Here is a 23364-nt window from a genome sequence, read left to right as displayed (position 1 = left end):
TGAAATGACGAAAGTGGTTGCGCCATGGATGCGCTACTCGTGGCAACAGGTTCGTCCAAAGGTGCCTCCATCCGACGGTTTGCGCCGCCGTAAACAGGCGTAAGTCTTGAAGCTGCCATCTCCATGCGGGGAATCTCTCGAACCAAATTTTGGTAACCTTCCTTATCATATCCTGGGGCTGGTACTGGTCTCGGGGATTTTAAAATTACTTGAGTGAATTTTCTCTTACGGGGATTCGACTGTGTAGGAGTCTGCCCCTCCCCATTTAACGGGGGAAAATTTTGAGAAGTGTCCACTAGATTATATTCCCTAGGTTGGACTTTTTGAACAGCGTCCTTGAAAGATAAATTCTGGTGGCTCATTATCTTTTTAATGTGGACCTGCTGTTGGTGCGTTGGACAATCAACATTGCCAGTTGAATGGGAACCGCGACAATGCACACATTGTAAGAAAGTTTCCGTACAGTTCGCCGTAGTATGGTGCAATGCACATTTCCCACACCTGGGACTTGTTGCTCTGCAATGCTTATCAACGTGCCCGTACCGCTGGCATTTTTTGCAGATGATGGGAGCAAAAACATATGGCTCCACCTCTAAATGCACTTGATATAATGACACGTACTGTGGAAGTTTCTGTGCACGAAAAACCACTTTGATAGATCCAGTAGGTACATACTGTGTGCCTTCTTCGTTAACAACTCGACGGTTCAAACGTTTTACAGATTTTATTGTAGCAGGAGACTTTAAGTGCTTTAATATGGCATCCTCAGTCAAGGTCTTCTCTACTCCCCTGATGACTCCTACCCGCAATACATTAGAGCTAGGTATGTATGCCCGTAACTGAAGCTCAACTAATATAGGGTGTTTCAAAAATGAATTTGCCTGTACAGCATAGACAAATTCTATTTGTACCCTATTTCGTCCCTTGCGGGCCACTGATTTTATGCCTGGAATATTGTTCTCATAGAAAGTCCTACCGAGAGTCATAGGATGCATGTTACCGACATTGCCTGTTGCTGTGGACTCCACAAAAAGAATGAAAGGTCCATAATGAGTACTAGGATAAAATTCCTGCGACTCAGTCTTCGAATTCGAAGTAGCAGTCTCTTTATTCACTACCGCATTGGGTGTATTAGGTGAACTCACTGTACTACTATTCTCACTTAGACTATCATCCTCATCCTGTTCCATTTGAACTGTCTCTTCCCGAGCAACTTTGAGGGTTGAAGGATCAGGAGACTCCTCACCACCACTTTGCTCCCCCATAACTTACGTATTACACTCGCAAAAGCACTACTCTATACCGTCCACGCTACCTCTTCACAGCAACTGCCAACTCAACTGCACACGAGCACTGCTAAGAGGGAACTACTGAGCATCTAGAGCGGAGAGGTATAAATAGGTTTGGGATTAAGACCACTATTTCCCAGTCACAAGTCCTACTTAATATTTCACTTGAGTCACTTTACGATACACTCACATCAGATATAACCGTTTTAGACACAAGTATACTGGGTTATATGTAATAAGAAAAAAACACTATTCTGTTCTTCGTGAGTAGAGCCATACAAAATATTACACTTTAGGAACTTTTGGAATACATATAGTAGTGATGAGCGATATTTCACGAACTGTGATTTTTTCACTGATATCAATAAATCACGAGTAACGACTGTTACTTTCTACGCTATCACGCTATCACTGTGATTAGCCGTGATTTCAAGATTTCACTTCAAGTGATCACCGTACGCCCTCTTAACTCTCTTCGATACTCTAACCCTCTCCAATCGTAATCAATCCGCTAAACAGCACCACGAACCAGCCACCATCTTCCGAGCCAGCACCTACCAAAATCAACCCTCCACCAACATCCAGAACCACCGAAACACAAACCAATCCACCGCCACCCACCGAATCAACAGAAGCACAAACCAACCCACTTCCCCCTCCACCACCACCTCCACTCCCACCACCACCTGCCAAGTCCACCTACTCACAAACCAATCAGCCACCAACATACACCAACTCCCACGCACAGACAGAGAGCAGGCGTAAAAAACCTGCCCCTAAACCACGCACACATAAAACACACTCACAGAACCGAACCCAGGCACTCACACGCACATCCCTCATCACACAGTGCTTTAATTGCTTAAAATTAAATCACGTAGCAGCTACATGCACTGCAGATACCCGCTGCAATAGGTGTGGTGGTAATCACCGCCACACAGATTGTAAGGTACCATGGGGCCAGGCGAAGTGCGCCAACTGCCAAGGCAGTCATGCCGCTTCGTTTCCTGGCTGCCCTTTCATCAAAAAAGCAATTAAAGCACACTACAAACAGTCACGACACTTACAAGCAAAACCAACACCACTACTCAGTCTACCACCTCTACAGCCCCCGCAACCGAACCCAAGACCAGTCACTACCTCATCCAATCTGCCTACCACAGACACAAATACACTATTACAGTCATTACTGAACCTAGTCCTGACCCACTTCACACAAGTACAACCCATACCCGGACCCTCGAACCCAAGTACCATCGAACCCGCCCAGCCAAGCACAGTGTAAGAAACAAGAAACCACGCCTCACTTCCTAAGAAACGGCCTAGCCTTCTCAACAGCCAGCCTCAAACCTAACAACAGCAAATCCTCACCCAAGTCAGCACATCCACATTAAATCAGAACCACCACAATAAACGAAGCACTGGAAACACCGGTAGCCGAGGCGGAAATCACTAAAAGCTGCAATACCACATGCTGTATTTTCTAAATTTACAAGTATCAAAAACAACGGATACACGGGAATATAAACATATTCCAGCGAACAATCCAGCGGCAAGGCCCGGTAAACCAAAGCAACACCGGGCGTGGACAAAACATGGATGGGTGACCACCCAAACTTGCCCTTGCCGCTGGCTCAAAGGCAAATTTAGATATTTTATTGAACAACCAGCCATGGCACACAACGAATAACGTTGAGTTTTACCATATTCCACACAACCGCACCCACTTAACAGCAAAAACTTTCACCATTTTTATTATTATTATTATTATTATTATTATTATTATCACTCTAATATATCTTATCCTCTTTATACTTATTTTCTACAACAGGCCAGGTGAGGAGCGCTGCATAGCGCACCGGTACTGGCACCGCACTAGGCACCCCCCAGGGGTGTCCAAAACAGACATATGGGAAAGTTAACTCCATATACCGAACTAGAATGTTGCTACCTAAACTGTGACTGTGATCGAAGTTGTGTTCAGTCGTGATATCACGACATGTGCTGCCGCAACGGTATCCACGCGAAGCGATGCGTTCAAGAAAGAAGCATCGCCATGATTACCAACAGTATGGACATTTGTTGATTTCATTTTTTAAGGACGTCAACATATCGTTCAGTATATAATGTATTTGTAGGAAGTGAGCACATTTCTCCCGAATATATTAACAACTGAAACACATATAATCCTCGGCATCGCTTGCAATATCAGTTTCAGGAAATTGTCAGTTGACTCGCAATGTGGTATTATTTTTAAGCGCGCGTTCAAAAAAATCGTGGTACACGGGACTCTCCTAGAATAGTAACAAACATGTATTTCTCCTGTATTTTTGAATGCTCGGGGGCATATTGTCACTGGAGCTCAGTATTAGGAGGCAAGTTGACTGAAATGGAGTTAACTAGAAAAAGGAAAGAACAGTGACCTGTAGTAGTCCTTTAAAGAAGTGGATGAAAATTTCACATTATGTAATATGTGCAAACAGAAATTGTCTTAAAAAGAAGTACTTCAAATCTGAATAAACATTTGGAATGCAAGCACCTCTCACTTGCTTTGCCAGAAAGCAGTAGTCAACAATGATACAGACCTGGGATTTTAGACTCAAAAAAATGTTTTAGGCACCTAAAATGACCTTTTAAACAAGTAAATAGGTTTTTAAAAGAGAATATAGGCACTTCAAATATGCTTTAAAAATAGACAGAAAATAGACTTTAAAATATGACAGTATAGACCTACACTATAATGTGATATATATATATATATATATATTTTACGTTAAGTACAGTAATGTGGAATAGGCTACCCTTTCTAAATAGGAATAGTTGCAAAATGAAGGCATAATTAAACAGGCGTTTATTACAAACAGCTATAGATTAGGAAACAAAATATTTTCATCAGTACTGTAGTAAAATTAAATTAAATGCAGAGTACTGGTATGCGTATTTACTTGTGAGGAACATTCCTACTGCACTTTTCAGTCGTAGTTTGCTTTACAGTACATAACAATAATCTTCTCCAAATTTTCCACAGTCAGGCTGAATCTTTTGTCTGTTAAACCAATTTTAAAAGCAGAAAAAATGTGCTCTACACTCACAGATGTTGGGAGGGGCATAGCAAAATTTACCTATATTTTTCAGTTCAATTTCACTAGGTAGGTCTACTTTTCCCCATCCATTACCTGATGTACCCTTTCCTGCACAGAATTACCTAGATTCTTCTGCAATACACTAGCCCACCTGTCTTTTATTTTATCCCCTACTTTATCCCTAGTACTTTGTATAATATTCTCAGCTTCCTCAATTACAAAATATATCTGTTTGAGACTACATTTTTTTCTATTTTTGTAATGATTGACTGGAAGAAATGAAAAATTTGCCTGAATATATGCAATGTCTCTCTGAACACTGGAATAATCCTTTAGCAGATCTTTGCCCATACGACACACACGCAGAGTTGTCTGTTAAAGGCATATTGTCTATAACAGATGTTCCATATAATACAGGGCAGCTCCTATTGAGGAACGCCAACGGCTGATGATTGGCTGTGGTGGAAAAGAATAGAGGGGAATTTCTCTCAGAAGATGGCTATTCTTGATGGAAGCTTACAGAACACTCTCTTCGTTGCTGAAATCAGATTATTTACTGCAGGCAACTTGGCCCTAACTATTTCTGTGAGTCTGTGCAAGGCATGGGCCATGCAAGTAACATGAACATTAAAGAAGGGTAGAAAATTTTAACGAGAGGTAGAGTAGCAATCATGTAGGAAGCAGCATTGGAGACAAGGAGAAGGACTTTATAATCATCAACACTCCCAGGATACAACAATTGGAACCCCTTGTTGATGATGTACACAATGCTTTGCTCTATTTTCTGAAGCTGCTTAGAACAAAGAAGGAGAGCAGTAAATGCCAGTTGGGTTCCAGTTTTCCTACTATAAGATTAGCAATGTACCTGCCCACAGAGTTGCTGGTTTTGTCCGCATACAACCCTATGTAAGGACTCCCAAATATCCTCTGTGACTGGCAAAATTACCTCCTATATCTAAGTAGTTTTTCTTTAATGAGATGTTGAAGGTATGTGCTGTTGGTGTATTTCTGTAAACAAATCTCTGAAAACAGGACAATGCACAAAATTCCAGGGGATATTTTCAGCAACTAGGGCTCTAAACATATGAGCATAGAAACTACTGTGGATTGAGGGAGGTATACTTTGTGTGAGCAGAGTCTGTCCAATATTACTTTTCATGGTTGATTTTGCTTTGTGACTCGCACTATCAGCATGCTGCTGAAGGTGGCATTTTTTCTCTTGTGAAATCTAAAACACAATAATGTGATGAAAATTACACACTAAGATAAGGAATAGCTAATGAATAAAATTTGTAATTTTGAATTATTTCATTTAAACCACTGTTACTCTAAAGTTTATTAAGAACAAGAACACTCCAGGCCTCGAAAGGTCTTGGCTTTCATTTACAGCTGCTGCGCAGCTCTAGGCTTGCAGATATTAGATAGGGGTGTGGTCAGCATGTCACATCCCTCAAGTGTATTGCCGTGCCTTTGAGAGCGCTGCTCATTGTAGCTTCCCAATTGCCCTCACGCAGCTGGGTCAACGCCTTTCCATACCATACATTTTTCTAAATTACTGCCTGTACTGGTATCTAGGGAAAGGTGCACTGGTATGAAATGAATGAAATGAAATGAATCGTTAACTTTATATTAGGTGGCTGAGAATAGTCATTCATCATCATTATATTTTTCACTTGTGCCGGATAAATGTGTAGAATTTCATTTCCTAGCACATAACAAATAATCGGTTACAGTATAAAACACGACTGTTGCCAATATTGATCCTATTTTTTCCTTGACATATTGGTTGAACTTCGGCATGTCTACAAAAAACGAATGTAAATAATAAAATTATTATGTTTGTATGCCTTGAAGTAAATTGGCAACGACCGTGTCTGTAATGCAATCAAAATGTAGGCTGTTTATTAAATGCAAAACCTTAGGTGGCTGATTTTCTTATAAACGTTTATACAGAGATGGCCTAGTCACAACAACAAGGCATTCTCTTAATCACAAGCAGCACGGATGATGCAGTGATTGCGATCACGTCACGACTAAAAATCACCGATATCAGGAATTCACGGTATTGCTCATCACTATACAATACAGACTCCCCACTTTCGGGGAATCTTCCAAAAATTTGTAGATATAAAATCTAAATTGTAAACCTTCCCGAACAGTTATACAGAACCAAAGTGGATTCCAAATTTATTTCATGGTGTTTGTCATAATCTTACGAGTGATAACATAAGGATAGCAGAAGAATAGAAAAATTATTCCAACTTAACCTTATCTTTCATTTTTATCCAACGAAGTATATTTTCCTCCAACTATTATATATCTTCAGTTTACTCGATATATATTATCTATTATATAAAATCGACACGAACGCTAGAAATTAGGCCATAGTCCAGTAGCGTATACGACACAAGCGTCTCGGTACTTAGCCTACAAGGAATACAAAGCCTGTTCACTCGCAGTGTTCTCTTCAGAAACAGAGTCCGCCTGGCAGTGCGCGTCTTAACCACTGCAGCGCTAGTATACCACCTCACATCAGCACTCAATAGCATTGCTACCGGGAGTTAAAACCTGCACAGATTTACCTCTACACTATACTTCCTGTATATTATATACGTTACTGAGCATAATGAAGTAGAAAATAATAAATATTCACCTTTTACCCCTAGGAGTTCAATTCAGCTGTGGATTTTCATTTCAGATAACACACATAACTGTCGAAATTTATGTGTCATTTAAAAGGATATAAGGTCTGCACTAGATATTTTTACTACCGCACCGTAGATTTTCAGTGAAAAGGAACGACTTTAACCATTTTTCTTGATATTTTCTTCTCATAAATTGTTTTCCTTCTCGAGAATTATTCTCGGCGATACTCATCTGTCATGCCATTAGCGTAGTTAGTGACAGAGGGGCGCAGAAACTTCTGCAGTAGGCCTATTATTCCGCTTAGTTCCTCAGGATAATCACTTTTCCCACACTATAGAACAGGAGTTTTAGCAAACACGTGGCAGTATTTCGGTTAATGTTTGTGCTATTTTTGGACTGCACAGTATTACCGATAACATTTCGTCCCTTACTTGCCCCAGTTTCATCAGCAGTGAAACGAAACTTGGCTTTGGATACCTGAGACGTGAGACCATCTCTGTCTTTGATTTTTGTTAATGACGTTAGTTGAGATGGACTCTGAATACTACTGTACTAACTTTATCAACACACTCTTGGCAAGGGAGACGTTCAATAAATTTCCAATTTCTTTGAAATCATTTAGGAAAAGGCTAGGAAAGCAACAGATATGGAATCTGCCACCTGGGCGACTGCCCTAAATGCAAATCAGCAATTCATTCATTAGCATGTGGTCTTCGACAACTCTTACCAAATACCCTCCAATATATGCCATTGCAGCACTCAACGGAGCGGTCACTAGGGTTCCATAACTTATCTTTGGTACCACATACACAACAGAATAAGGAAATTATTATCATCAGAACAGGAGCAATAATAATAAGTGATTTAATTTTTGCCGTCACATGGTCTGCGTATTTACTGTACCATACCTTGCCTGCATATCGCTTTAATCCATAACTCCCTAGTTGACTCTTGGCAAGGAAATTCATGGAAACTACTTCCAGGAACTTTATTTCTAAAGCCTTGTTTACAAAACGGTACGCAGCAGTACACCAGTGTAATATAACTGACGTATTTTAACAATACCGTTTTCCCGTTTTGTCAGTGTGTGAGTTAAGCCGAAAGTTACAAGTGTCAGGTTCCAAATCATCCTCAATTTACAAGAGTTTACTCATTTCACATCTGATGGTAACATTATATTCTGTGACGTTTGCAGCAAAGAGGTGAGTGAAACTTGTTTTATATGCCCCCTAACGAATTATAATGAATTTAGCAAAATCAACATGGTATTTTCAATAATGCATATTAAGGTAAGTAAAACTGCAGCTGCCCAAAAATATTGTAGAACCTATTTGAGAGTCTGTTTTAGGCAGTTAAAATAACATTTTAGCACCTAAAAATCCGAGGTCTAGTAATCACTATATCAAGTTCCTGTGGTGGTTGGAAGTGTAGTGTGTTGTCTGAATATGAAAGGGAAAGTGTTGGAACAAGCACAAACACTCACTGACGATTCAGCCAAGGATTCGGACAAAATAAGATCATTATTCAGTTTCATTATTTCTACCAGTATTAACATTCAACTTTCGTAGTAGACGTCACCAGTAAGCATACAACGTGTAGAAATACCGCCAACCGAGGTGTTCATGTAAGGTTGAATTGCAGCGCCTCTAGCGGCAAATATAGCATCCATAGGGCGGACAGCTATGAGTGGCTATTGGGCAGGCTTTGTATTCGTTGTAGGCTAAGCTCGGTATAACCAAAGCCTACTAGATACTAGAAGGCCTGGACAGAAAGCTAATTTCTTGCATTAAAAGCGGGTTAATAGTTTTTCTCTTTTCCACCGCTAGCTTCGCGTTTATTTTCTATTGTTTGGCGTGAATTCTATGATGATGTGTGTTACTGCAATATGTTTTATAAGAAGAAATAATATATTAAACTTTATTTTATACGGTAAGGCCTTATCTAACGTGAAATATGAAGAGTTTTGTCGTTTTTAATTTATTTCGTCTCACGATTTGCAATATATGGATGGTTGCTGAGATGCATTTACAGTAACATTTGTTTAGTTATGTGCTTCCAAATTATCGTCAAGGTGGTGGTGGTGATTATTGTTTTAAGAGGAAGTACAACTAGGTAACCATCCTCTATATAACACTAGTGATGGGCATGAGCGCAGCTCGAGCGGCTCGAGCTGATGACATCACTGCTCGATCTAGGTCGAGCAGTACTCGAGCAGGAGTATGGTCTGCCATCTATGAGTGATTACCTTGTACTAAATCAGATGAGTGGCAATCTTCTTTGCTCTTTTAATGCTAATGAAATGAAACCAGTGTGTGTACAGGAACACAACTGAACAAACTATATCCTCACCCGGCAATTTCAGGAATAGCTTATTACATTTCGTACCATGAAAATAATATTTATAATGATAACGCCGTAACATTATTAACGGAATACATTGAATCCCTTACACAACATAGGAGTATATGGTTTATATGGTTGTTATCCTAGAGTAATATTATCACTCTCAGTCTACAGTATATGATCGGACCGGAATCTCTACACGTCGACAGTCTTACGTCTACATATCAGGAAGTTTCTGGAAGTTACGCGATGACTCCTTCACCGCCGCCATCACCAACGCGATCACGTTCCCCCAGGTCGCCACCAAAGGACATGGAAACTACTCAAACCAAACAACCTCGTCGTTTATCGGAATCTGGTTCTGGAAGTCCTGATGGAGAAAGGAAAAGAATTTGTCCGACACAATCCCTGATACAACGTTCTCCAGGCTCTGTCGAAACCTCACCGGGATCTCATGCTCGTCTGGAATCTTCTGGAACGGACCTTGGGATTCATTTGCTGGGCCCTGGACCATCGACCGCCCACCAACTGCCCAACCTGTTGGACCAACCTGCAACGTACATGCCTGCACATGTACGTAGTTATGCTCAGGCGGCGCAAAACCCAGCAATACCACCTAATATTCGCCAGCGCAGTATTGTTACTCCAACGCTCCAGCCAACTGTTCAACCGCCTTTCTATCTGATAAAGCTTACAAATCTGGACATCACCAAGGCCAACGTCAGGTGCATCTATCAACTAATTGCAAAATTTACGCCCAATCTTCAGGATTATAAACTTGAAATCCAACGGTCGAGAGATGGTTATAATCTTAAAACCTGCCAACCATTTTACCATCACTTCATGAATAACATCGGAGCTCATCAACTGGGGACACATGCACGGGCCACTAATGTCACCACACAGCGTCCAACACAACGTCCTGCACCGCCCACCCGACCAGCAACAATTCTATCTGTGGTTGCTTATGGAGTCGACCGAGACTACACCGACGATGAGGTGGCTGCTCAACTCCAACTCGAGGGTCACCACATCTACCGAGTCATCCGTATTCGGAACGCTCAAGGACCCACTTCCTTGGTTCGCATTCTATCACGCGACGTCTCGACGCTCGACGCCCTGCTCCGTGACGGCGCCATGATCTACGCCCGGCGCCATCGGGTGGAACCCTCCAGAACATCGCCACCTCAGAAGATCCGCTGCGGGACGTGCCAGAGGTTCGACCACGCCCCAGGGACACCATGTGTTCATCCGGAGGTATGTGCCATCTGTTCACGTGAGGAGCATCCTACTCATGCTTGTCCCAATAAGTCGAATCCAAAATGTGTTAATTGTAATCAAAATCATCCTGCTTTCAGTTATAAATGTCGTTCCAAACCTGCTCCTGAACCTGATCATCCTGAAACCGTTGTCCCTGTTCAATCTCAAGACCTACCTACCCCTGCCTCTTCCTCCTTCCTCCTCCCTCCGAGTTCTGAGAACATCATTCGTTTTATTACGATGGTGTTACAGAACGTCCTCCCCTTCCATCGCCCACACATCCTAAATCAGATCCAGCTAGCGGCTCGATTGGTTTTGAACACTCATGTCGACGTGGCGTACTCGGGGAATAAAATGCATTTTGCATTTTTTCCCCTAAGTACTGTTCACTTTATGCGTTAGCGTATTGAAGCTTTACTATGCCAACATAAGATCTCTTAAGTCCAATCGGCCGCTGCTGGACACCTCCCTTTCATTGTATGCCCCGGATATTTTTGTTCTGAATGAGACATTTCTGACGCCGGCCCAAATGCCTCAATTTCCCCGGTTTACTTTCTATCGCGCTGATCGTCCGACTCAAGGCCGTGGTGGCGTGGCTATCGGCGTCAGACGGGATTTTACTGTTATTCAGCACTACTTTCACTTCCCTACTAATTTCTCTGAATATCTAATACTCGAAGTAATTACTCCTCAGAAAACCATTACGGTAGCTACTATCTACATACCGTCTAAACCTTTCATTCCCTCTGATTTTATTAAATACATAGACGCTACATTTTCTGAATATATTATAGTTGCAGACCTTAATGTTACTTCATATACCCCTACTCAAATCTCCGAGTTCACTAATTTATGTACGTCTCTCCGGGGCATGCGCTTCCATTTTCCTTTCCACACCCTCCCAGCCAATAATTCCACCCCTGATGTCCTCCTTCTTTCTCCCTCCCTTGCCACATCTATCACCATCCAGCAGCTCGTTTCTATAGGTAGCGATCACGCCCCAGCCCTTCTCACCTTTCCTGGTGTTCTTCCCCGTCAGACCTTACCCCCTCCTCGCCCTCCCCCTACTCGTCGTTTCAATCACACTCATTGGAATACTTATCGCACTACTCTCACTAACTTACTCAGTGATGCTGTACCGCCTACTAATATTCCCACTCTATTCGCCCTAATTTCTAAAATAGAGCGAGCTATCCTTACCGCAGATTCTCTTCATATTCCTCGTCACTCCTACCACCCCTCTAAACCTCCTATACCCCCCACAGCTCTCCGCTTATTGCAGCTAGCTCATGACTACTTTACTGCATATACTCGAACCAAGGACCCTACTACGCTCCAACAACACCGCCGAACTTTACGCCACGCGCGCTCATATATTAAAGCTATTAAACGTAAAATGTGGATGGACAAGTGTACTGAGCTAGCTGATTATCACGACCCTCGACGTTTTTGGACGACTTTTCGAAAACTAACCAAAACTACCAACCCTCTTCCTCGCTACCCTATTACACATCCCCCCACTCATCCACAAACTGACCAAGACAAGGCTAATCTTTTCGCTGACTATTATCAAACTGTGTTTTCCCCCTCCCACGCCCCTAATTTCCATCATCCTCACGAACCTACCATCATTGCTTACTCTGATCCTAACCTCCCTGAACTTCAACCTTCATTCCTCCATTTTTCTCATGTTGATTATACTCATCCATTAAATGCTCCCATTACACCCACTGATATCCGGCTTTTCCTGAAACATCGGAAAAACACCTCCCCTGGCTCCGATACCATCTCATATCGTCATATTCAAGAAGCCCCTCCTATTCTTTTTTATCTTCTTAGCATTATTTACACCTACATTCTTTATACAGGCGCGTACCCCGATCATTGGGGTAACGCCAATCTTCTCCTATTCCTAAAACCCCATAAACTCCCATCTGACATTCGGTCTTATCGCCCAATCTCCTTACTCCCTGTCCTCAGCAAGATCCTAGAAGGGATTCTGAGTAGGAGACTTTCCTCCTATCTCGACTCTCTAGGTCTTATTCCATCCTCTCAAGCCGGTTTTCGATCCCATCACTCCACTCACGATCACCTCTTTCACATATCCTCTTCTCTCAATGCCTATCTTCGCCCCCGTAAAACTGCCGCTTTAGTTTGCCTCGATGTGAATAAGGCTTTTGATTCAGTCTGGCATGCTGGGTTGCTTTTTAAGTTACGCCATCTTCCCATTCCTATCACTATCATTCGATTTATTTTCAACTATCTTCAACATCGATCAGCACAGATCCTCATCCGTGGTACCCGTTCCTATTCCTTTCGTATGACTGCGGGCGTAGCCCAAGGTTCCCCACTTTCCCCACTTTTATATATTTTATATACTTATGATATCCCACATCCCGACCCCCCTTTAAGACTCTATCAATATGCCGATGATCTGGCTATCCTTGCACTTACACCTACTACTGTTACTCTTACCCGTTATTTACAGACCTACCTCTCCGTTCTAGAATCCTGGTTCGACGCCTGGCATATTGCTGTTAATCCCACCAAGACCCAATTTATTGTATTTCAGAAAAAATCCCGCCTCACTAGACCCCGTCACCGAGTTCTTTTAACGTTGTATAATACTCCACTAACAGAAACTAATACCCTAATCTACCTTGGTATTCAATTCCAGAACAACCTTCATTGGAAACATCATTTAACACAAGTATACAAACGTGCCCTTCAACGCTTCCGAGCCCTTCGTATTCTCACTGGTAAAACGTGGGGCCTCCGTCCTTCCCAAATCCTCACAGTTTATAAATCTTTTATTCGCCCTGTCGTAACATACAGTTCCTTGACCTGGCTCACAGCTGACAGACAACAATACGTGACCTTGCTTAAACTTGACAGACATGCTATGCGTATTGCATACCATCTCCCCTTTGACACCCCTTCTGCTGACTTCCAACCTCTTTATTCTTTCCCCACCATCCTTACTCATGTCCATGATCTTCGTCTCAAATACTTACAATCTGCCCTAGCCATCAATCACTCTGCGATTAAAGAAGCCCTTAACCTTTCTCCTCTTGCCACCGCTATCCTTAATAATGACCGCTCTCCTGCTATCTCTTACCTTTTCCCCACCCCTATCACGTAACTTCCCCCCCTGTCCCACTGCCTTTTTATTCTAATTTTTCTTTTACTGGATATTACGATGCTCCTCGCGGCAGTGGTACCGGCCTCCAATATCTGTGTCTGAGTGCTTTACGACACTACCAGTGTCATCTCTATCCGTGTTCATTTTCAATCATTCTGTGTTTTTCGCGTCCTCATTGTTCCACTAGTGTACGTCCATTTCTTTCTGCTTCCACCATAGTGTTTTTCGTATCGTACGTCAAGATGAACTGAAGACATTTCTCTCTCAGTACGATGTGTTGTGCGTTTATACTTTGTGTGCCAATCGAAATCAATGAAAAATAGACTGACATGGAAGAAATCACATAATATTTCCTTGTTATATACTTGTTTATGTTTTTTATGTTCTCTGCTTCAATCTGTATTTGATTATGTTTTGTTTTCAGTATGTACGAGACATACTTCTATGTATGTGTTTCAAAATTCTACTTTTATGTACTCACTCACCGGCCAAAGAGCTACATGTTTAGCTGGTGGCCCGCCTGCCCCTTACCGGGCAGGAATGAAATAACTATTTGAATAAAGAATAATAATATTATCGCCTGAGAAATGATACGGCGTAATATGTAAGTAAGTCCGCCTCTGTGGTGTAGTGGTTAGCGTGGTTAGCCGCCACCCCCGGAGGTCCGGGTTCGATTCCCGGCTCTGCCACGCAATTTGAAAAGTGGTACGAGGGCTGGAACGGGGTCCACTCAGCCTCTGGAGGTCAGCTGAGTAGAGGTGGGTTCGAAGTGGTTTTCCGTGGTTTCCCATTTTCACACCAGGCAAATGCTGGGGCTGTAGCTTAATTAAGGCTACGGCCGCTTCCTTCCCACTCCTAACACCTTTCCTATCCCATCGTCGCCATAACACCTATCTGTGTCGGTGCGACGTAAAACCAATAGTAAAAAACCCAGTTATATTATATCGGACACAGGACTTCAGGTCTGTTCACATTTTTTTATTATGTAGGAGAAATAGTAAATACAGCATTATAATAAAACTGAACAGAATATATTATTAAAATGATACATACAATGTTCAGAAGAACCAAAAATGGAAGTAGCGACCAAGTAACGAAAGGAAAACCACACAAATACTATCACTATGCAGAGCTCATCGCCATGTCGAGCAGTCACTTCCATTTGCTAAAAAAAAAAAAAGTAATTCTGGGCATATATGGATTTAATAAACTGATGCGTCCACTATGACTTACGGTACGTATGCATTTCTGTAGAATGGACGCTATCGCTAATGACTCTACTTCTACTCTACGCGTAGTGCCGGAAGGTGAATATCAAGGAGAATGAGTGCAGACGGAATTGTGGCTCGAGCCCTAACACACACTCCTGCTTAGCGCACATGCAAGCCTACGTCATGAGGGGATTCCGTGTTGCTCGATCTGGCTCGACCACGCTCGACACACCAGTTCGTGACGTCAGCACTCGAGCCATCTCGAGCAGGCGATCGAGTGGCCCATCCCTATATAACACTAATCAGAGAGAAAAACTGGAAGGGGTCCGACACTTCGAAAAATGAAAGTATCGGCCAAAGGAAGACAAGGGCCACGAAGGGCGTGAAAATAAAAGACTCCCTAGCCCTCGGAAACCTAATAGCGTAGGGGTCGGCAAAGAACTAGAGTTGACCAAGGAAGGTCGGATAGGATATATGAAAGTCAGGAGCCTGGCACAAGTGGAAGAAATGCCAGGACTCAGTTAAGGGCCCCGTGGTTGCCAACACACGTTCAAAATTTCAGAGCCCCTGGGGCCAATTACCGTCAAGTTTCTCTTTCCATTCTGTAGGTTAAGATGGTTTATTGCCGGGCTGAGTGAGTCAGACGGTTGAGGCGCTGGCCTTCCGACCCCAACTTGGCAGGTTCGATCCTGGCTCAATCCGGTGGTATTTGAAGGTGCTCAAATACGTCAGCCTCCTGCCGATAGATTTACTGGCACGTAAAAAGAACTCCTGCGGGACAAAATTCCGGCACCTCGGCGTCTCCGAAAACCGAAAAAGTAGTTAGTGGGACGTAAAGCCAATAACATTATTTATTACTAACATTATTATGATGGTTAATTTTGCGTGCCTAACTGCACATCTGACACAGCGAAGAAATATACACAAATATATATTTTCATCTTTTTCCTAAAGATCCGAGTTTACGGGAGAAATGGAGGCCTGCTATTTCTGGACAGGGCAGCAGAAAAGTATCTCTTCCGGCTCCTAATGATAACTCCAGAACATGTAGCTTGCACTTTGTCGAATCAGATTACGGTGTAAGTACTGTGAAGGGAATTCTGCCTCCCCGACAAAGTGCCGTTGCAAATTCTTCTTATTAAAAATGTATTAATATTTACAACGCGGGCGTTAGGATATCTCGGAAAATGTAAACTTGTAGAAAGCTGAAATTCCTTACCGCTCCAAAGTTTAAAAAGACGTTTCAGTGCCGCGACTGTGATCAAGCACACATCACATACGTTATACTTACATTTGTCAGGCCTGTTCTTGATAATAACGCAAAGAAAGTGACTAATGACTGATTTATTAAACAAATTCAAGAGCAAGCCTCTGAGCAGAAAAGTGTTGAAATTATAGAATTAGGGAAAAATCGGGTCAGTACTTCTATTTAGGCCTATTTCCCTATTCTTTACTCCTTTGTGATACACAAGTGCAAAATGAAAGAAGTCTATGAAGTGTAATGTGTTCTAAGTTGTTTTGTATATTTATATCTCATTCACGCGGGACATAATGATAATAAAAATGTATTATTTCGCGTTATTGTATGAATATTCAATATAAGGATATAGACAGAACATGAGAAGAATAGAACATAAACGCGATCCAAGCGGCCATTGCCTGAACTACATCGTTCGCCCAGAAATGTGACGGCTTGTCCAGGCCTTCTATTATAGCGTAGGCAACGGTATAACACTGCGATAATACGACCTGGCCAATCAGAATGCATTCTTGAAAAGTATGGCCGCTGATGGCCTCAGCCTTTTACGAAAGTGCTGCCGTCTGGTATGATTCGTAGTAAATATGACAATTAATTAGCAATTTTTTTTTGCGTAAGTGGAGGGAAAAGTTGTTGTTTGAATTGTGTTTAACATGTGGTCAATACGTTCGGGTGAATAATTCTACATTTTGACGATATATTTCCATGTAAATTATGAATTCTCTTGTTCCTACTTGAAAGTTTTGTACATCTAAAAACATCACCGCTAATAGTCTTCCTCTTTTTTTAATGAAACAAATGCATGTTTATACTGTCCGACTCGTTGGCTGAATGGTCAGCGTACTGCCCTTAGGTTTACAGGGTCCCGGGTTCGATTCCCGGTCGGGTCGGGGATTTTAACCGTAATTGGTTAATTCCAATGGCTCCGGGGCTGGATGTGTGTGGCGTATTCAACATTAGAAATCATCCTAGGAAGGACCCTCATCTTCACAGACATGCACGTCGCCTAATAGGCCGTCTACGAGAAATAGACCCGCACCAGGCATCTCCGGAGACCATACGCCATTATTATGTTTATGCTAAGCATTATTGCCAATTGGCCCAGCTTTAGGAATATAAGAATATTGTAATTTAAGTCAATTTTATTACTTTTCAGATCAAATGTGAAAAAATACCATATAGATCAACATAGAAATACTGCGATGCATTTGACACGAGTACAGAAAGCGTTGTCATCGCAACTGTTCTACCAGTTACAGCGACCAACAACAATTTTCTATAGACCTGTGCACTGCAATGGTGAGAGCTAATATCCCCCTGCATAAACTGGAGCATCTTCAGACTTCAACAAGCTGCCGGGAGCAATCACCGAGTAGGAGACTAGTGGCTTTCCCCCGGTGGAGTCATTCGGGGTTGTGGAAGAAGTCAGGAGAAACGTTGACCTAACCTCTGAGAAGGTAGCCGCTGTCAGTAAAAAGTTCCATAAGAGTCTTGCAGCAGAATCCATGATGGAAAACGACGGTAAAAGTAGCCAGGGTGCTACGAGGTGAGGTAGATGAAGCAGTTGAACTAAAAAGATGAAGTGGCTTCATCGAAGTTTTGTCCAATCACTTCCTGTGATGTTAAGAAATTTCTCTCAGTACAAAACATTCTGCCCGACAGGAGAACAAGATTGTTACTCGAAAACATTGAAACGTTGCTTGTTGTAAATTCATTTTATAGTAATTGAGCGTGTTATTGAATTATAAGTATTTTTCGTGCCTATTTTACACGTTAGTGCCTATTTACATGCCTAGTTTGGCTAATTTAAGAGCCTATATGCCTGCCTATTTTAACTGTTTTTAGTGCCTATAATTCTCATCTCTAGTCATGACTTCCTTGAAGATTCTTCAGTCTCTTCCTCATCAAGAGGATTTTTCACGGGCACATGAAGATTTTTGTGAAGAATGTGCACAAGATCCAGAGACCCAAAACTTTGGCTTGTATTTTGGAAGATATTATAGAAGTATTCGACAGACGTGAGCAAAATGCTTCAGAAGAGGTTGTGATATAAGCACAAACATGCATCTAGAAAGAGTTCACAGAACCATAAAATATGAATATTTGGGAGGTGTGCGTGTTAAAAGACTTGATAAGAGTATACATACTCTCTTACAGTTAGTGCGAGATAAGGAATTTGACAGAATACAGAAAATAAAAGGCAAGCACCATAAATATTTTAAAGAGTTTGAAGAGAGGCATGAAACTGTACTGGCAATGCAGGAAGGAATAATTCATGAAAATGAATATGAATGGAAAGTTGGCATGTACCATGTTGAGAGAAAATTGCTGGAGAACTGTTGTCAGTTGCTCTGTGATAAGTGCAAAATCTGTGTGCATGCATTCTCCTGCAGCTGCCTGGATTATCTTACCAGAACCGTGATATGCAAACATGTCCACTACTGTATTATGCATTTAATGCAAAACCTTGTTGGTACCTCTCAACAAGCACTTCCTTCTTTCCTAGAAAATGATGGTTCCTTAGAACTGCAATGTCACATGAAGCAATTGCACAAACCTGCGGAAGCTACACCAGAAAGTATTATGGAAGAAATTTAAAAAACAATTCAGGTAACGATAGGCAAATTAGAACTACTTCAAAATGATAAGTATAAGCTAAAACAAGTTCTGAAGCAGCTTAAAGCTGTTGAAGGTTTTACAGCATCACTTTGTTCCAATGACAGTCAGAAAGAAACTTGCTTTTCACCAACACAAACAGTAGAGTGTGAACCTCCAAACAAGAAGGTTCAAAAGCAGTCATTCTTCTCAACAAAGAAGTCATCTACAAAAAAGCTTAAAAAGAATGAAGTGCAGGATAAAACCATTGGTTCCACCATAGTGCATCCACAGCTCTATCATTTGCAAGAAGTGATAATGAACATAACTATGCTGGTTAAAGTTCTTGGCCAGTTTTGTTTAGTGTCATTTCTTTCCTTCATGTTCCTCAAGTTTTATCATTCACTTTTTAAGTTCATTTACAAAACAGAATAAATATAAACCCATACTGATACATCATACACCTCTCATTACTGGTGGAACAACTGTTGGATTGTGGTTCAGGTGCCATTGTTTTTTATATGTATGTGGAGTAGATGATGGACAGTGCTTCTTCTTTTTCTTCCTCCTTGAGTAATTCAGTTTAATGACTGGTTTGCCCCTGCAATGCATCTTCCCCAACTGGCTCAGTCCTGTGCAGTATGATTTGCGTCTGCATAGCTCCTGCATCCTGTGCTACCAGTGTTATTGTTTATTTTAAATATGTGAAGCAAGTGATAGACTATACTTCTGGTGCTACTGTTTATTTTATACATATGGAGCAAGTGGTGGAAGGTGCTTCTGGTGCTATTGTTTATTATATGTATGTGGACAGTGCTTCTTTATTTTCTTCCTCCTTGAGTAATTCAGTCTAATGATTGGTTTGCCCCTGCGATGCATCTTCCCCAACTGGCTCAGTCTTGTGCAGTATGTTTGGGTCTGCATAGCTCCTGCATCCTATGCTGCCAGTGTTATTGTTTATTTTAAATATGTGAAGCAACTGACAGACTATACTTCTGGTTCTACTGTTTATTTTATACGTATGGAGCAAGTGATGGAAAGTGCTTCTGGTGCTATTGTTCATTTTATACATATGGAGCAAGTGATGGATCGTGCTTCTGGTGCTATCGTTTATTTTATACATACAGAGCAACTGATGGACTGTGTTTATACTGTAAAGCTGTTGTTTATTTTTGTTTTTAATTTGTAGGTGGTTCATGGTGTGGGTTACTGTAGTCATGCCCTAGTTTGTGAAGCATGGGCAATGGCTGCGTGGCCTTTTAAGTGGTCCTGAGAGTCGGGATACCAGTTACTATGGAATGGGAGTGGGCATCTCAGACATAATCTGAGTCATGGCCCTCGTGCTCAGGCGGCTAGGACTGTACAATCCACCGTGGTCCCAAACGTGTTTGGGGAGAGAACCTCAGTTGTACTATGTGTAAGTGGGGTAGCATCTTGCTTCACTAATTTACCAATCTCACAACATTTTAAGCAAGCCTCGGACCTACGGGAGTAACGGAGTCTCACTCCCAATTGACAGGCAAGGGATTCCTTGGAAACAACTTGGTGAACAAAATGGAATTCGATGGGGAGCTGTCAATATTAATGGGGCTTAGGGAAGAAACAAAGTAGAACTGGCTGAGTCGGCAAAGAGGATGCATCTGGATGTGCTAGGAGTAAGTGATATTCGGGTAAGGGGAGATAATGAGGAAGAGATAGGAGATTATAAAGTGTACTTGAGAGGTGTTAAAAGGGGGAGGGTAAAGTGTGGGGTAGGGCTGTTTGTCAGGAATAGTATTGTACATATTGTAGTTTCTCTTAGGCACGTAAATGAGCAAATGATGTGGGTAGATTTGGCAGTTGGAGGAATTAGGACGAAAATTGTCTCAGTGAATTCATCATGAGAGGGTGCAGATGAGGATGAAGTTAACAAGTTTTATGAAGCATTGGGTGACATCATAGTCAGGGTCAACAGCAAGGATAAGATAGTGCTAGTGGGCGATTTCAATGCGAGAGTTGGAAATAGAACTGAAGGATACAATAGGATGATTGGTAAATGTGGGGAAGATAAGGAATCGAATAGCAATGGGAAGCGTTTGCTGGACTTCTGTGTTAGTGTGGGATTAGCAGTTACGAATACTTTCTTCAAGCATAAGGCTATTCACCACTGCACATTGGAGGGTAGGGGTACCAGGTCCATAATAGACTATATCAGGACCACTACCAGGTCCATAATAGACTATATCAGGACCACCACCAGGTCCATATTAGACTGTATCAGGACCACTTCAGGAAATGTTAGGAATGTATGGGATTTTCAGGGATTTTTCAATGATACAGACCACTATCTGATCTGTAGTGATCCAAGTATCTCTTGGCTTAAGATAGAGAAAGTGAAATCTGTCTACAAATGAATAAGAGCAGAAAATTTCCAGGACGAGGAAATTAGACAGAAATACATTTATATGATTAATGAGAAGTTTCAAACAGTGGACAGTGAGCAGGTTGAGGGTATAGAAAGAGAATGGGTGGCATACAGGAACACTAGTAGGAACAGCAAGGAAATGCCTAGGAACAACTGTGTAAAGAGTGCCTGCTCATTTTTAGCCACACCGCACAATATCTGAGGATGGCTCCTGTTGCCAAGATGTCAAGGTGCAGCTTGGAATGGCAAGAGCAGTGTTCGACAAATAATGTAAAACGCTGCCTATCAGTACTTTGAGCCTAGAGCTCATAAAGCTCTTTGCCAAAATATTTGTTTGGTCAGTGGGGTTACACTGAAAAAGAATCATGGACGCTGAATGCCAGCTTGACTAGTCGTATTCAGGCATTTGGAATGTGGTGTTGGAGATACCTGCTTAAGATTCCTTGGATAGATCGTGTCACAAATGCGGAGGTATTCTATTTAGTTGATGAAGGAAGAGTACTGCTTTGGTAACTTTGTGAAAGATGACTTGCCTGGATTGGGCACATGCTGCGACAAGGAGGCTTAATACAAGACATAACAGAAGGAAGACTGGAGGGCAAGAAATAAGAGGAAGGCCATGGTACATTTTCATTGACCAACCGAAGCAAGAAGGAGTCTGCACATTCTTTTGGGCAATGAAAAGAAAAGGCCAACTGACATGATAACTGGAGAGCTGTTATTAGAGGTGCAAACCACCTATATGGCTGATACACTATGAATGAATGAATAATTCCTGCAGCTTGGAGACTGGTTATTTGTGTTAGGCCCAACACAGTCCTCTTCACATTCGCATAACCCACCACTCTAACAACCACCACAGAAACATGCAATAGTGATTACACTCCTCCACATAGGGTTGGGGACAGGAAGGTGGGCATCCGGCCATAAAATCGACAGTTCACACCCGCAACCTCACCCATGTGGGAAAAGCGGAAGAAGAGTGGATGCAACTGTCCAGTGTTCTCCCTAGGACCTTATTAAAGACCTCCTGGCTAACATAACCAAGATATGTGCTAGCACAATATTAATGCATTTTTGAGTCAATGGGTGTTCCAAATTAAAACATAAATACTGTAAAACAGTTTATTTAAATGATAAATCTTCGTTATTGACAGAAAAATTGCATTAGGTTAGCTTGACTGTTACGTAGTGTCATGCACAAGCGATGTCTGGAGTAGCGTGCATGCGGAGAATGCGAGCACTTGATTACGCATGACGTTTCAAACCCGTATGGTACTCCACAGCAAACGAGTGGTAAAACCCGGCGTTACATTATTATGAACGAGCTGTAGAGCACTAGACGTTCAAAATACTCTGTTATGTCTCGTTCGTGATAGCACCAAATAGTTCAGTTATGCAGTTAATATTTATCAGCCTGATATTATTAATGCCTAGAGGGGAATAAATTTAAATGATGTCATATTAATTTTTTACGTAGGTTACCTTGCCCGGATACTCATTCCTGCCACCCGGCTGACGAAAATTTCTGGGGAGAACACTGCTGCCATTCACTGGAAACTACCCATCTCGCCATCTCGACCAATGGTGAAATGTTAATGTATTATCTGCGCACTTTTTAGCGATAGATTTACATCCTAGTGCTGAATCGGTCGACTTTGGTTATTTTCCAGATTCGTATTGGCAACCTTTGAAACACAAACTATGAATCGCTTATGATCGCTGTGCGACATCTGGCGTATACTTTACGTACTCGTACTGTTGTTGTTTGCAAAGCAGAGCCAAACTATAGAATTCATGCTAGTGACAAGTTTCGCATCAGGAAATGTTATATAGTATCATATATTGTGTGTGTGACACAGTTGTTGGCGTACGATAATAAAGGTTTAAAAATTTCATATCGATCGATCGTATTATAGATTCAATTCAGATTTATTTTCTATTCAGTTGGCAGTATTACCGGAACCAGCAGTGCTCCCTCCTTACTCCTCAACCCAGTACAAAAATCTATCTCTAAAAAGTGCACGTACAATAGGCCTACTGTATATAAAAGCCTGAATGAAATGTAACCCCTTAGGCACTACTATGCACGCACTTTTTCTTGAGCCCGGAGCTCCCTAGTGCTGAATCGGT

At 41.8% G+C, this 23364-nt stretch overlaps 1 protein-coding gene across 1 annotated transcript in view; it reads right to left on the bottom strand.

The window, feature by feature from the left end:
* LOC136857411 (U6 snRNA phosphodiesterase 1) overlaps positions 1-1506 on the bottom strand; it is a 97477-nt gene extending 95971 nt beyond the window's left edge. The window contains exon 1 of the mRNA XM_068225174.1: positions 1389-1506. The gene's annotated coding sequence lies outside the window, so the exon portion shown is untranslated. The remainder of the gene's footprint in view (positions 1-1388) is intronic.
* Positions 1507-23364: the final 21858 nt, after the last annotated feature.

The sequence above is a fragment of the Anabrus simplex genome, chromosome 1 (genome assembly GCF_040414725.1).
Source record: "Anabrus simplex isolate iqAnaSimp1 chromosome 1, ASM4041472v1, whole genome shotgun sequence".
Classification (NCBI taxonomy): Eukaryota; Metazoa; Arthropoda; class Insecta; order Orthoptera; family Tettigoniidae; genus Anabrus; species Anabrus simplex.
Note: the sequence above shows the minus strand (reverse complement) of the source record. Positions and strands in the feature narration are given on the sequence as shown.